Below are 15,932 nucleotides of genomic sequence, written 5' to 3' on the forward strand. Positions count from 1 at the left end.
AACAGGAAGTTAATTCACATATTTTCAAAAAGATTCAATGTGGAAGTGTGCTGGAGTTGTTGCTCGGTAGTATAACAAACTTCTTCAACTTCACAGCCTTAACTTTTGTCACTACATAGGTTGGAGTATTCTATACAAGTTTCAATAGAATCAAACAATGAATAAAAATTTCATTTATCATTTCAAAATAGGGAGCGAGATAATAAATACTATATCATAGATTCGAGAAAATCTTCAACTCGAAAATATCAGCCTGTAATTCAAACAGCAAATCTATTTCCCTGTAACATGAAATATTTGACGATTTGTCGCGTCGCATCATGTCGTCGTGTTTAATCTTTCGCGCGGTATCGTTAACGAGCATTAACACTCGTTGAACAATTTTCACGTTGCGATAATTTTCGGCTCGTGCCACGTTCTATCGTTGCGTATATACCTCTGCTGTAATTTCAGTTCACGGAAAATTCGTGCTATACGCATTCCTGCTCGTTACGTGTTTCGCGAATTCAAACCAGAAAAAATGTACGGCAATATGGCAGGGAAAAACAACAATGTGAATAACCGACAGTTTATCGGCATTGAAAATCTTTTAACGTGTTTTAAACTCTTGTATCTACGTGTATACTATCGGCGAAATGTTTCGGAAAAAAATGTTCCGAAATGTTCGCGTTATTCGATTCTTCAGTTTTTCCGTTACAATTACCCTTTAAATTACGGTATAATTGGTAGGAATCATTATTTGTTCCGATATTAATCGATTACTTGTTACAACCTAAATCAATGCAAATTAATATATTTCGGTGGTGAAAGATGTAGTATTGATACTTTATCCTTTACAAAGCTGTAAATTCAGAATATTTGTATGTACATAACCACATATCGTTTCGTTAGTTGTACGTTTTTTGAAGTAGAGAATTGGAACAGAGAACGTAAACTTCCTGTGCAAAAACAAAAGATTGGCGCTGGATGAAAAGGAGAATTAGAAAAAGCTTTTTCGTCCCTTACATTTTTTATTTGATCGTTGTGTAGATCTTAATAACGTCCCGAGGTTTCGTATGAAACAAATTGTTCGCATTTGGCATTATTGCGAATAATTATATTTTTTCCTGAAGTACATACGATCTTTGCAATTTCGGAACATTAAGAATTTCTGATTAATAATATGTCATTTCTACGATATTAAAAGTTTTGTCTAAAAATTGAGGCAGAATCACCCAGCGAATCAATATCAGAGCGGAAGAGTCGGGATCGCGAGAATGTTCAGGTTGCACTATGACGGCTCGTCATGGTTGTTAAGTATCTCAGCTCCTCGGAATCCCGAGCTAATTAATAATCTCGTTATTCGGCGGGTGCCTGGCGTATACGAGCCCCTCGACTCGGCTCAAATAATTAATCGAAACGTCATGCCGTTTATGCGTCTCTCTGCAATTACTCGCCTCGACGGCGTTCACCTTAATTCAATGAATTAACCGTCGCGTCGTGGAAAAACTCGGTCGGTTGGACGGTTAGGCTGAATAGTCGGAAACGTGCCAGGTAGTCCGTGATCGTAGGAGCTCTGAAAGGGATTTAGGACGTTTACCGATGAATGGCAGCACGGTATAGACCTAACAGAGCGTCGCGTCGGTTGGTGGAATTTTACATACTGTGGTAAAGGTCATCGCCGGCACGATAGCGCTATTTTTACTTTAGATATACGAGTCGCTGCTAACATGGTGTCTCATTCGACTAATAGAATACGTTTGTAGAGAACGATTTTATTAAAGAATTTTGCTTGAAGAATATATCTATGCATTTCCTGCGCGGGAATGAGTTATTGCTATAAACCATCATCTCTCTACGAGAAGACGGGAGTTCTCGCGAACACTCATTTGCCCAAGGGAGGCGACAAACAAAACAAGAAAATAATTGATGAAACGTTCGTTGCAAGAAAATAGCGAGATCAACCCTTCACAAGCGAGATATGAATTATGGCCCTGACTCTCTGATTCTTTGAATTGTAGCAGAAATTTTTCCATGGATCATCGGTTCTTATCTTTTCTTTCAAAGAGAAAGGAAATCGAACATCGTTGTCAATTCACGTATATAACAGTTAAAGAAAGATGTAATCGGCTAAAATCCAATTTATTTTGGAAAATACTAAGAATATACAGAGAAAACACAGTTTTATGTCTAGTAACTTACATTTCCTTTCCAATTTAATAGCACGACACTCAAACTCCCAACAGGTACGCTGTATTAGCCCAGCTGAGAAATATGAATTCCATTTTCTTTTCCGCGTCTGGATGAATATAAATGACGAAGGAGGCAATTTTATCCGGCTGATCGAGTCCATTGATCCAAAAATCCAAACTCAACGTTCCTGGTAGTGAAATTCGGATTCGGGATAATAACCCGGACATGGTGAATCTAAACCAGTACCGATATTTCGGTGCACATCAGCCGCGGCTAAATATCGTGGGAAATGTAACCGGTATTACGGAGCTGTAATGCGCGTTTCGGAGATCATCTTAGACTCTAAGGCTTAAAGTGAGACCAAGGGAGGTTCGGATAAACTAAGGACCGAGCCTGGAATACCATCCCTGTCACTTTATATTTGCGTTACTTCATCCAATCAATTCCGTTAAAGACACGTTCTGGAAACCTCACGACGAAGTTTGTCTACTTTCGACATCCTCCATGTTTCCTTTTTTAGTTACATAAATGAATAGACACGTAGAATGCGAAATGAGGAATATCGTCGGGAAAAATACGTCGATAATGATTTGTTAAAGTTTGAAATTATATTTTATATAACGCAAAATTCTGTGTATCGTATGATTTATTACAGAATAATTTTATAATTACTAGTGTTAACACCGGAATGGAAGTTAAAAGACGTCATTAATCTTTACTTAAATATGAAGAAAATGACGTCGATTCCATTAATGCATTAAAATAATCGCACAGATAAAAATAACTCGCAAATAAAAGCAGTTTATCCTGATGGTTTTGCAGTCGATCGTCATTAACGACTTTTAATTAGGATCGATTAATCGGTGTTAAGGACAAACAACGAGATTTCTCCGGCAACTAACACCGCTGACTAGTCAGCCTCGATAAAGTTGCCGGAGTTCGAGTCGAAAATTGTTCGGACGGTAATTTAGTCGGCGAGTTTCGACAATCGACGTCGACTTGGCCACACTATCGATTCCTCCAAAGCGTGTACACTGCTATACACACTGTGAGCAGAACGGTCACGTGTATGGGTGTGTGTATCGTGTTCGATCGGCACGGATCGAGTGGACAATTAGTCGATGCAAGCTGCTCGTAAGCATCGAAAGCACTTTAACTTGTTCGACGAGGATAGATCTGTCGGACGATTGAACGCGAGAACGAAGGAACAAGACAATGTCGGATTTATGTCACGGTGAACGCCTGCTGCCAATTAATCTCTATCGTCGTGCTCTTTAGCTCTTTAATTATAATTTAGAGAATTTGTTGTAAAAGAACGTTTTACATTTAAACAGAGAAAATGAGTTAACTCTTCGCTTTGATTCTGAATCTCACAAAAATTTTAAATACGAATAATGGAGAAACATATATAATTCCATCTAGGAATTTTATCATATGAGAATCGTTTATACGCATGAAATTCCATCCTTTTATTCTTACTCGCTCGTAGCACTAAATCCAAGAATTTTGTCCAGAAATCGTGTTGTTTTTCATTTTCTCGCGAAAAAGCGCGATAAAGAAATTTGGAACACAAGAGATAGTTTTGACTGCAACTGTATTAGTACAAAAACACAGCTCGGGCATTAGCTAATTCATTGTCACGAGTTCTTTTCTAAGTAATCTGTACTCTGTTGTAATCTTTATAAGAAAGAAATGTAATCCAAAAAGTTACACGATTAAACACAAGTAAGTGAATCTAGAAAGATTTCCAAAATAATTTTTATTAACTCAAAGACAATTTCATAAGTCAATTTTTATTATTATTTCTTGACTTAAGTGCGTCCTACAATATAAAGCTCTTGTGTCCATGTCTAAACGAAGTTGCTCAAAATTATAATTATGTACGATTTTCCTTTGAGGAGGAGTAAATAGAAAAAGATATGACAGAAAAATTCACAGCTTCCTTCAATAACGAAAAAAAGAAAGTCAAAGAGCCGGGAGTTTTAAAAGTAAAGATGTTTAAGAGGGTATTAGTTTGTGCTTCAATATTGATTCAAAGAAACTAGCCCTCAACTCAAGATGAGTCTATTAATTTTGAGGTTTCCTGGTGAAATGAGGATCTCGGTTAAACCGATTGTGCTTTAAATTGATATTTCAGACTTCGCGAGGTATCTTGCTTTAATTAATTTACATTCATGGATTCTTCTCATTCAAATCATACAAACCAATTCATACATACGAATTTTGAATTATAAATTTAATTGGTCGTTTGCAGTCGCGCCAATCGCTCTAATAAATTGACGATTCGGCTGAAATTATCTATTAGGTTCTATAATTCTTTAGAAAAGTTCTTTGGAAAATTTTTTCTACGATCTGTAAAAAATACAAAACATTGCAATTAAATAAAATAACAGAGGGAACAGAAACATGACAAATGGAAACCGTAGAAAATCCTTGAAATTGCATAGAATATTTTGCTGGGGCGGTACTATCTATCCCCTATTGGAATTTGGGATATTCGGACAGCTGGACACAAAAATGGCCTTTGCTGCATACCAAAGAAGGATCGAAAGCGGGGAAAATGGGGTAGGAATGGCCAGGGCCAGGACTGAAGGCTGCTTGCGTGCGAGCTGATTGGGGTGTCCTTCGAGGAAGGGAGGAAATTTGTGGAAGGAGGATGTCGAAGAGCGGTGGGTCCAGAAAGTAGCTTTCGCGTAGAATTTCTCGGCTCATCTTACGGTCGATAGTCGCAGCTGCTCGCAAGAACTGAGCCTGAAGTTGGAAATAATCCAGCTACGGGGCTCCTTTAATTTGTATTTCTCTGTCTGAATTCATTTCCACCAGCTATATAAAGCGGTTTTCTCTCTTAGGAAGGTGTCGACAGAGAGTCGCTTTATGAAGATTCATTTCTCCCAGAATTAAATTGCAATTTTTAACGCGTTCAGTGTTAGCCTGGGTATTCACCTTTCCGCGTGTTTCGTTCTCTTTTTACTTCAAGGGGTTACGAATGAAATCAGATTGGTCACGTATATGTATTTGTAGAATAGTATTTTATACAATGGATGAAAAGCAATGACATTAAAGACGAAACACTACTACGGAATAAAATTTAGAAATCTCTTTTATCGTTAGATGTTTTTCACCACAGAAAAGGCGAAAAAAAATATTGACCCGCCCAAGTGTGAATGCTGGGCTTTTAAAAAGAGGGGATAAAGTTCTTAGTATCGTAAAAAATTGTTCTGTCCCATCTGCTCCTATCGATCGCAGCTGCCTCGATATTAGAGGGGTGGAAAGTGTTTCTCCTAAGGGATGGAAATCTTTTCTGCTGAAGGGGCTTGGAGGATTTTGAACCTGGAAATAAGAAAATTTGTCTGTACACATCGCGTCTTAAAACTGGTCTTTTTGTCGCAAGCAATTCTAATAAAACTCCCAGAATTTAGTTGATAATAAATTACCTATTATATTGTATTAGAAAACAATAAAATGGCGTGATCGTATCAAAACATAATCGATCTATCGATTAATCACCTTTTACTGTAACGGTAAAATGAAAATTAGACACATGACTGCCAGCGAACAAATTGCATTCCTGGCTATTAATTAATGTTCAAGGAAAAGCTTATGGCTGCCACAGAAATTTCGATGTGACCATCGTTATAGCCAGTTGTTGATAATAATGTGAAACACGATGTTGAGAATAGCGTAACATTTTAGTACTAATACTATGGCCTGCATTGTTCTTGAATTACCGTATAATTGAGACAAAATTTTCTTACTCTTAGAAAGCACACACGCTTGAATCACAGGCTCTACTTCTAGTTAATTCCGAATACGTGGTAAATTGGAAAGGGATTTGTAAGAATGTTTTTCTCGAGGATGCAGAAATGACGGGGTTTTTCATATTCACCGTAATTCTTCACTGTGAAATTTTATTTCGTCACTGCTTTGCCTTCTCTAGTCACTTAACATTTCTCTTGACAAGTATTGCTTTGAACCTGCGTGTATAATTTTCTCTCGTGAATATTTGAAGGATTTTGAAGAAAAATTTTTTTATGGAATATTATATCAAAAGTAAATAAACTTAACAGCGCTGTGGAGCGAACTAAAGTTATTCTAGTTGTAGGTAGCTAACATAAAATTCAATGTTTTGTGTTTGGAATAATTTATCTTAAATCTCAAAAAATATCAAAGTTTTGTGAGTAATTGTTAATATCGTTTCTTTCAAAAGTTCATTAATTGATATTATCTTTCAAACGAAGTATTAACGTCAGGCATGCAGAAGAAGTTCTTAGAGTATGGATTCAAAGTTGCATTCAGAGACTTCATACTAAAATTGAATACAGTTCGTTCTCGAGATCTTAACAATTGATAGATCTCTAAGATCAAATTAGAAAATTATTTAAGATAGTATTTCTCACTTTTCCATTTGCCACCCATTATTGCGTTTCCATTAATGGACAATTAAATAACGCTTCTGTTGTGTTCGTTGACGCAAATGAATACTTGTCATCGAAAAGAAAATATATTTGTTTAGAACCATAGTCGGCATTGAAGGGATTAACGGAGTGGGAGAAGAGCAGAGAAACGGAAGAAAAAGCAGGCGAATATGCAACTCAGACCATCTCCATTCTTCGCGTCGACGTTCATTTGAAAGAGCCCCTGAAAAGAAGGCAGATAATAAAACCGATAAAGGAATATTCTTTCTCCGCACGTGACCGCTCGAATCGATACTAGAATCGCGGTCGAAGCGACGCCTACACATTGATGGTCCTTGATATAAATCCATCGTTTTCTCCTCGACCGTCATCCAGCCACTCCGCGTTCCCTATAAAAAAGCAATTTCCTTTCTGCGCGAGCAACTCCTCTTCTCTTTCGCAACCGCGATATCCCCGCGACTCATACGTCGCAGACCGACCGAGAGATTCAGCTTTATAATCGGAGGAATTACTTGACTTTGGATCATGCCGGAAGCGAAGGATCGTCTTTGGCAGACGCTTTGACAAACTTTGTCATCCAGTTCAAGAGTTAAAATTCTGGGTGATTTTCCTTTGTATACTTTTTTCCAATCTCTTGAATCTTTAGGTTCGGAAAATTTTAGATTTAGGTTAGACTCGAGTTAAATCAGCGAAAAATAATCGAGCAATTGAAAAGACGTAATTTCGAAAAAGTGACAAAAGATTTTATTAAGAAAGGAGAACACAAATTCCACATAGAATACGGTTAATATAATGAACAAGTTACGGATAATGGAACAACTTAATTTAATTTTTAGATTTATCGTAAGATGAAGTTATGATCGTAAATGTCAATTATTTAACACTAGAACTACCGATAGTTAATACGAAACTATTTATACCAAAACCAGACAAAATAACTGGTCTTTAAAAAATACGTAATAATAGAATATTTTTATATTTATTGATTTATTACTTTCTTACAGAAGGAATTCCATGTTATGTAGTACATTTTTGGCATTATTAATCCATTTGGGACCATGATCCTTAAATGAGAGTTGACACATTTATAAAATTGTAGAACCAGTCATTTTGACTGGTGTGATATTTAGCATCTAGCGATCTAGCGATCGATCCGGAATTTTCCTGATAACTGATATCATCATATTGAATTTAAAAGTAAAAATTTTAAAACCGTGTGGGAAGTTGTAGAAAACGAGGAAACTGGTTAATTGAGGTTCGATAAACAAATTGCAGGACCCTTTTACACTTTGACAAGTACCAGTCATTTTGACTGGTATTGGCATAAATAGCCTTCATATAAAATTATTTTCAATTTCAATACATAAAAAACAAAATAAAATTTATTATATTATTCTTTTAGTTATCGTTGCGAAAGTCATTACACCATCTTTGGGAGAAGTGTAGTAATTGGTGGTTGCTGCCAAGTGAAAAAAGGGAATGCGCGTTTCGTCCCGGGGCTACCGGTGGACTCGTCAGTAAGGCTATGCCCAGTAGTCCCTGCCTTAAACGTAGAGAGAGTCTCGCTAGGTATTTGTATCATGCGCCCGTATATTCGACCTCTAGCGAGACAAACAGACTCGTTGTCGTCGTAGTGGCCCTCTGGTGTTGGCGGTTAGTACCCGGATCGCTCGGGAGGTGTTACGACCGCGTTGATGCCTCGACCTGTCGGCGTCCTGTTGGTACCGATCCGCCACACATCATTACAGAAAAAAATATAACATGAAGTAGGAACTTTAAAATAAAATTGTAAAACCAGTCAATTTGACTGGTGTGGTAGTTCTAGTGTTAATATTTATTGTTTCTACGAATCTGTTAAAGACATAGGGTGTTTAGAGTTTGTAGCGTTTAAGCAATGTAAGTAGAGAAATTAACGTGGCACTTACGTCACTCGTCGTTTCAACCGAGCAATTTCACCAAGTTTCTCGATTATTCCACTTTGACACTTTCTATTCTCTGAGATACTCGTACCTAAAAATTCGGAACATTCCTCGCATGATCGTGTCAGGACGTTACGTGGCGTATACTCGATCCTGTCTCTAAACGAGCGAACAGGTTGTCGTTTCCAAGGAGGAAACTTATTTTACCTAGCGTCGTATTTCCGGCGGCGATACGTTTACTAAAGCGCATCGTCGTTCCGGCAAAGGTTGGGTGAAGCGACGTAAAATGTCCTTGAGGAACTGGCGCGAACTCGTCGCTTCCGCTAAAGGCCGTTTTCATACTCGTTATTTAAGATTACTCCCAGAGGCTCGGGCCACAATTTATGAAACTCGTAATGGGATCCCCTAGGCGTTACCTTTCGCCGGTGTATAATGATTACACGCGCCGCTATCGCCGCAAAGATAGACCCTGACGATGTTTCTTTTAATATCGTCCTGCTATCCTTTGGGATTCACTTTTTTCTATTTCCCTTCCTTCCTTCGTCCTAAGATCCTCCCCGGTTTGTAATAAATTTCCAATTTTTGCTTTTAATCTCCTGACATTGTATAAAAATATCTTCGAAAGGATGTAGTTCGTCTTACAAAGTACAATCAAGGTACAATCTACTAAGATCTGCACGATCATTTAACAATAATGAGCGAAGCAACGTCTGAAAACAACAGCTATTGCGTACTCATCAAAGGGTAACAACAACAAAACCTTTTTACCACCGATTCCATTTACTAGGAATCTTGACAAAAGAACGTCTCAACTACTTAAACTGAAACTTCATTACTCTCCCAAACAATTATCATTCATTATGTAGACCAGCCGATCATGTATTTTGTCAGGAACTCGTCTTTGAAGGGCGACAAACTCGAGAAAAGAAGAAAGAAGGATAATAAACACGGTGGCCTGAAAATCGCGTTTAGAAAGGCAGGAAGGGGATGGCAAATGGTAGACTGGCCAATGGAAACATTTCAGAATTGTCGTTGCAAACTACATGTTTATGGTACCCCTGTCGCATTTGTTTTATCGATGTCCTAGCCATTAACAAATTGAGCCAGTGGAGCAATTCGACTGCGTTTCTTTGGACAAAAGAGAATTATTGAGCAATAAAGAGAATAGAAGATGCGTGCTGATGCTTTTGGAACGTGGAGGACGCCGCTGGCTTCCTTTCACGCACATTTCTTATTTTGATAGTCTGATAACCGACATCTGGCAACATCGACGAACTATCATTTGACAGCAAACCAAGTCTATTCTTTGTTACGATTCGACCATATATAAGGCTGTTCCAGTTTTATCCAATAAAACTTTATCAGTATGTTCTCTGGATATAAATAGTTTCCGTAAACTGAAGGAATACTGACGAGCTTTTTTAACATTTTTCAATCTAACGTAAAAAATAAACATATTTACCATTTCATACATTTCCATAAAAACTATTCAAGGGATTCAAAATCTATCTAAGAAGCAAAGATGAAGCGATAGAACGTTAAGGATACGTGTTTAAGAGATCAGCTGGAAGTAATAGGTCAGACGAGAGATGAGTGACACTTTCGATTGATCCGTACGTAACGATAGTTTCTTCAAACGCACGTGATTTAGATACAGAGATAATGACAAAGAACAATCGTTAATCTTTTAGCGTTCTTGAATAAACTAGGACTGGGATAGTGAACTAGTCTCTAAACTAGAACTTTGCATTAAAGTGATTTCTAAAGTATAGATAGACCTCCTTTTTAATCCCATTTCGAAAGAAGAATTTTTCTAGCTCAAAAATCGCACGAAAAAGAGCAACGGAAGACTCGCTACGGAGAATCTTTGGTAACTGATGCTATCGCGATCTGCCTTTATTCGAGATAAAGAAACTTTCCCATCCGGATGAAATTGGATTAATTTGTTTCCTGTTTTTCACTTTTGTCTTCTTACCAAATTTTTTTGAGGTCGACTTCACGAAGTATAGTTCCTGTTTTAACGCCTGAGCGAGAGAGCTTCAGGTCCCGTTCTAACACCTCTGATAGGCGAACATAAGTAAAGTGGGCATACCTCTTCTGTTCCGTAAAACTCTGAAGTTGGGTGTTAAGCTAAAGACTGGAGATATTTTTATTGAAAATATAAAGTATATCACCTATGTCCTTGTGCGAAAATCGCTAAGTATTAGGTTATTAGGTTTTATTCGTTAAGCAATCGACTTGCCGATATTGTCGTGAAAGTTAAAAAAAAGAATTTGAACTTTCGGACGTTTGCGGGGTGACGCGATCTCGAAGAAGCGCGCCAACGAGAGTCGTAAATTCCCGTTACGATTTGACTAATCGGCGCCACGAATCGTTCGATCCCTTATTTCTTGTGGAATAATAAGGGTAGTTAATTGAAGATAACACGGATATTAACAGGTTATTATATATTTTGATTTATCCAACAACTTCAGTGAATACAAGATTGCGTATGTGAAGTGACAACTACGAACGAGTACGACCTGAGACTCTTTTCGTGTTGATGATGATGATGTATGTGTTCAACTTGTAGTTTCTTGCTGGACTTCTGACTTTTGATGTTCCTTGCACTGGCCTTTGACTGGTTCTTAACTTAGACTGACTGAGATTTGACTGTTCTGTTGATGTGAGCGCAAGGAGAAGAAGTAGAGTTGACCCTCCTGATGATATAGACTGGATGTAAGTGACTGTTCTATAGTTCCGAGAACAAGTCTAGAGGGTTGAAGTGTTTGCTCTGTCGTGATGAGAGCAAGTTGGCTGGATATAGATTGGATCTAGACTCGATGTAAAACCCGATGTAAAACTCGATGTAAGTGACTGTTCTGTAGTCCCGAGAACAAGTCTAGAAGGTTGAAGTGTTTAAGACTGGATATAGGCTCGATCTAGACTCGGTGTAAAACTGACCGCACTGTAGTGATGAGAACCAGTTAGAGGGATGACGTGATTAAGACTCGATCTAGACTGGATGTAAAACTCGATGTAAAACTGGATTGTCGCTCCTTATTACGGAAGAAAGCTCGGTGTGGGTGTACCCTTTGAACGAAGAACGCGGATTCGTTGTTCACACTTTTCGTTAGGAAAGTGAGGGTAACGATCCGCGATGCCAATTGGTTATGACCCACGTTAACGCCTGAAGATATGAGGAGGAGGCCTCCTACCAACGTGGTTCGTGGGTGACCTTGTTCATGAGGAAAACCAGCCTGTTTTGTTAGACAAATATTCGATTTTTCCCAATAAGTGACTGCCCGCTTTCTTCGTGTTTGTAAGAGCAATAGACCTAAGGACTGTTTTAAATACCAGCTATAAACCGAAAATACTTGCAGGATTAAAGGTTCCTGCAAGCTAATAAGATTTGGTTTATGGTGGGACCTTAAGTTTATTGAGGGTCTGTCTAAGGGGGCTTGGACCTTGACAGTCAGACAATCAAGGACGTCGCACGGACCATTTCACGCGACGTAACAGAATTAATAATTAATAAATTAATAAGTTTGAGGTTTTCTTATCGTATTTGCCGGATAGTTGAAAAATAGTTTATTTTGTATAAAGCAAGCTCACAAAAAGATTCAGACGTATTCGGACAAAGATGAATTTGTGAATCACGATATTGTGAAGTGCAACCAAAAGCAAGGTAGATCGTCAAAGAAGAATCTAGCGTATACTTTTTAGTGTTCTGGTTAACGAGCACGTCTGGTTTCAAAAAAGGAAGTATATATAGGAGGAAAATAATGACCTGGAAAAATTATACCGTAGAAAAATATCCAAGTGAATGCTTTAGAAAAGTCGCGACGTGAAAAATCGGTGTTTCTATATTGATCTCTCAGTTCATTAAATCGGACAGATGAAATGACGATTTTATGTCTCCGCGTTACTTTTCCAAAAATATAATTTAATGTAACATTTTTGTATGCGTGATTAAATATACAAGTCTGTTGGTTTACGTAGTTTTTCTGAAATTTTATTTCCGTGAGTTTTTGAGATTGAGATTTTTTCCAAATGCGTATATAAATTTAATGTTGATGAAATTATACGTACATTAAATTACTTTATAAATAACTCTTCAAGTGCATCGTGTTTTCATAAATTGAACGCGTTTAAATTTTTTAGATTCAAATACCGTGATAGGTGATAGGAACGAGCAAAGAATTGTTATTCTCAAAGTATTCTCTCTTGTATTATTTATTTTTTATTTATTATTGCTTAGTCCGTGCCTTTCGGCTTTGGACGAACTTTCGGTGTTACATCTCTTATACCTATTTCGCTTCTTATATATCTACCTCCCCTTTTATCCACTCTATTATATTGCACTCCCTTAATTATTCTATCTCTAAAACTAAAACTAAAAAAAACTAAAAACTAAAAACTAATGACTAAAAAACTACTGCAACTTTGGGCTTTTGCCTCCTTGCTGTGCTTTCTTCCTGTCGTTCCTCCCCGTCTTGTATTGCCCTTCTCTTCTCTATTATTGCTTTTAGTTCTGTTAGACCTTCTCCAGTCTCATTTAGTGTTTTTTCTATGTCCTTTGATCCCCCCGTTATTTCACATTCTTCTATTACATGTCTCAGGTCTTCTTCTTTCCTTTTACATAGTCTGCATCTTCTTTCTCTCTCTTCTTTCCAGTGTACCCTTGCTTTGGTCTCGTTTCCACATCTGAATCTTGCTAATGTGGCGGATCGGTATCAATAGGACGCCGACAGGTCGAGGCATCAACGCGGCGCAACACCTCCCGGGCGATCCGCGGGTACCAACCGCCAACACCAGAGGGCTACGACGACAACGAGTCTGTCTATCTCGCTAGCGGTCGAATATACGGGCGAATGATACAAATACCGCACCTAGCGAAACTCCCTCTACGTCTAAGGCAGGGACCACCGGGCATAGCCTTACTGACGAGTCCACCGAGTCCCGGGACGAAACGCAAAACTCTCTTTTCATTCGCCACATTAATATTCTTTCTGTTTTCCACTTCATCCTCCCTTCTAAGTACTTTGGTAATTCTCCTTTGACGATATTTCTGTAATGTATGTTATATTTGGATTCCCGTATCTTTTTCCCCCTCTCTTCTACTTCTCTCTTTCTTCTTTCTTCTATAATTTGGTCTGCTGTCATCTTCCCTTGCTCTTCTCTTGCTTCTATCTGCGTCCCTCCATTTTTCACCTCTTCTAATCCCTTCTTTCTTTTTCTTGCTCTTTTCCCTTCTCGGCCATTTCCCCAGTTTCTCTCTCTTTCCTTTATACACTCCTTTACTAGTTCCTTTTTTTATTCTAAGGCTTCCTCTTCATACCTTGCTACTCTTTTTAATGCTTTTTCTTTGATTTCTATTAGCTTGCATTCTTCTATCAATATATAATTTGGTGTTGTCATATCTAAACCTAATATCCATTTCACATATCTTCTTTGTATCCTATCCAGTCTTTCTTCCATGTTTCAGCCCCATACCTCTGCTCCAAACAGCGTTACACTCTCTACCAGTGCTCTAAACATTTTCATTCTCCTCTTGTAGTCCTGTTTGAATATTCCTTCTCCCACGCTCCACGTTTTCTTCATTGCTATTGTTGCTCTCTTTTTGCTGTCTTGTATGTGTTTCTCATCACTGCCGTTTTTCTGTAGTATGTACCCTAGTTATCTATCTCGTCCGCTTCTTCTAATTCTTGCTCTCCCCCCAAGCTCTCCGTGCTTAATTCTAATTCGGCTTCCTTTAAAAATTTTTTGAATCCCTTTAACATTTCCTTTAGCTCCTCTTCTCTATCCACCATCAGCACAATATCGTCTGCATATGTCAGTGACCATACCTTTCTTACTCCAACCACTATGTCCCCAGCTTGTCCTTTCCTTAGTTCTTCTTCCAGTCCTGCCACGTAGATGTTGAATAACGTCGGGCTCAACGGACACCCTTGTCTGACTCCCCTCACTGTCCAAAATTCTCTTGTGTTGTGGTTCTTGACTCTCGCTACATTCTCTGTTTCTACGTATATCTCTTTAATCCTTCGGGTTAGTTTTTCGCTAATCCCCATTTTCCTCATTTTCTCTTCCAGTTTCTCTCTGTTTAGCCTGTCGAACGCCGCTCTTAAGTCCGCAAAGCAGGCATATAATTTCCCTTTTTCTTTACTCAACTGTTTGTCTATGATATGGTTTATCACAAATTCCTCGTCGGTCACTCCTCTTCCTTTTCTGAATCCGAATTGGCTCTCTTCCAGTTCGTTTTCAATCTCTGCTTTCAGCCGTTCGATCAGTATCCCTGCATAGATCTTGTATGCTGTGTCCATTAATGTTACACCTCTGTAACTCTTCGCTACTCTCCTGTCTCTCTTCTTGTATATTGGACATATTTTCTCCCATTCCATATTTTCCTTAACAACTCCCATAACGTCTCCCCCACTTCCTTCGGTGCGTACTTCCATACCTCATTTTCTAACCCGTCTTCCCCCATTGCTTTCTTTTCCTTCAAGTTTCTTAGCTGGTACATCACCTCTTCCTTCTCTATATTATCTTCTCCTTCCTCCATTATTTTCTCTTCCGCTCTATGCCCCTCCGTTTTTCTGCCCCCTTTGTGCTCTATTCCTTCTAAAATTTCACTCTTCTTCGCTTATATCTTCATCTATACCTTCTCTACTTCTTCTATATTTACTTATGTATTTCCACGCTTCTTGTTCCGTTTTGATCTTCTTTATTTTCTCCATTTCTTCTTCTTCGTGTCTTTCCTTTCTTTGTTTGCACCACTGTTTGAATGCCTTTTTTCTTCTATGAGCGCTTCTCTGCTGCATTTTCCTTTCATAAACTTTGTCATCTTCCTTCTCATCTCCCTTTTCCTTTCTTTCCACTCCTTGTCGTACCACGCTTTCTCTCCCATGCTCCATTTCCTTATCTTCACTTTCTTCTTCGGCATTGGTTCGTTTATCTTCTTTTTTATTTCAGTCCACATTTCCTCTACTGTTCTTTCCTTACAGATCCAGTCTTTACATTCCTCCAAGTATTTTTTCACACTTTCGCTTGTCCATTCCCTTTTTTCCTTCTCGTCTTCTTTCTTTTCCTCATTTTTTGTAATTCCGCCCCTATTTCTATTTCTAACGGCATGTGGTCCGACTCTGTACATTTTCCTGCTTCCATGTCGATTATTTCTTCTGTCGTCTCCTGATTTCCAATCACATAATCTATTACTGAGTTTCCTCCCTCCCCATATATGTCCACTCCTCCCCTTCTTTATCTCTTCCAGTGATTATCATCCAGCTTCTCTCTTCCAGGTACTTTAGCAGAGTTGCATGCCCAAGTACTTTTCTAGTACTGTTCTATCATTGATCCACGTAGGGCAGTGGTACAACGCATGCTCCGCATCATTTTCTTCAGCATTATAATCCCAGCATCTTGAGTGGGCCTCCTTATTAATAGCCTT

The 15,932-nt window shown here is 38.4% G+C and overlaps 1 protein-coding gene across 3 annotated transcripts in view; it reads left to right on the top strand.

Annotated features, from left to right (window-relative positions):
• LOC117243415 (furin-like protease 1) overlaps positions 1–15,932 on the top strand; it is a 231,742-nt gene that overhangs the window by 118,647 nt on the left and 97,163 nt on the right. The gene's annotated exons all lie outside the window — the stretch shown is intronic.

Source organism: Bombus vosnesenskii, unplaced genomic scaffold (assembly GCF_011952255.1).
Source record: "Bombus vosnesenskii isolate JDL3184/JDL3185 unplaced genomic scaffold, Bvos_JDL3184-5_v1.1 scf7180000013265, whole genome shotgun sequence".
NCBI classification, from domain to species: Eukaryota; Metazoa; Arthropoda; class Insecta; order Hymenoptera; family Apidae; genus Bombus; species Bombus vosnesenskii.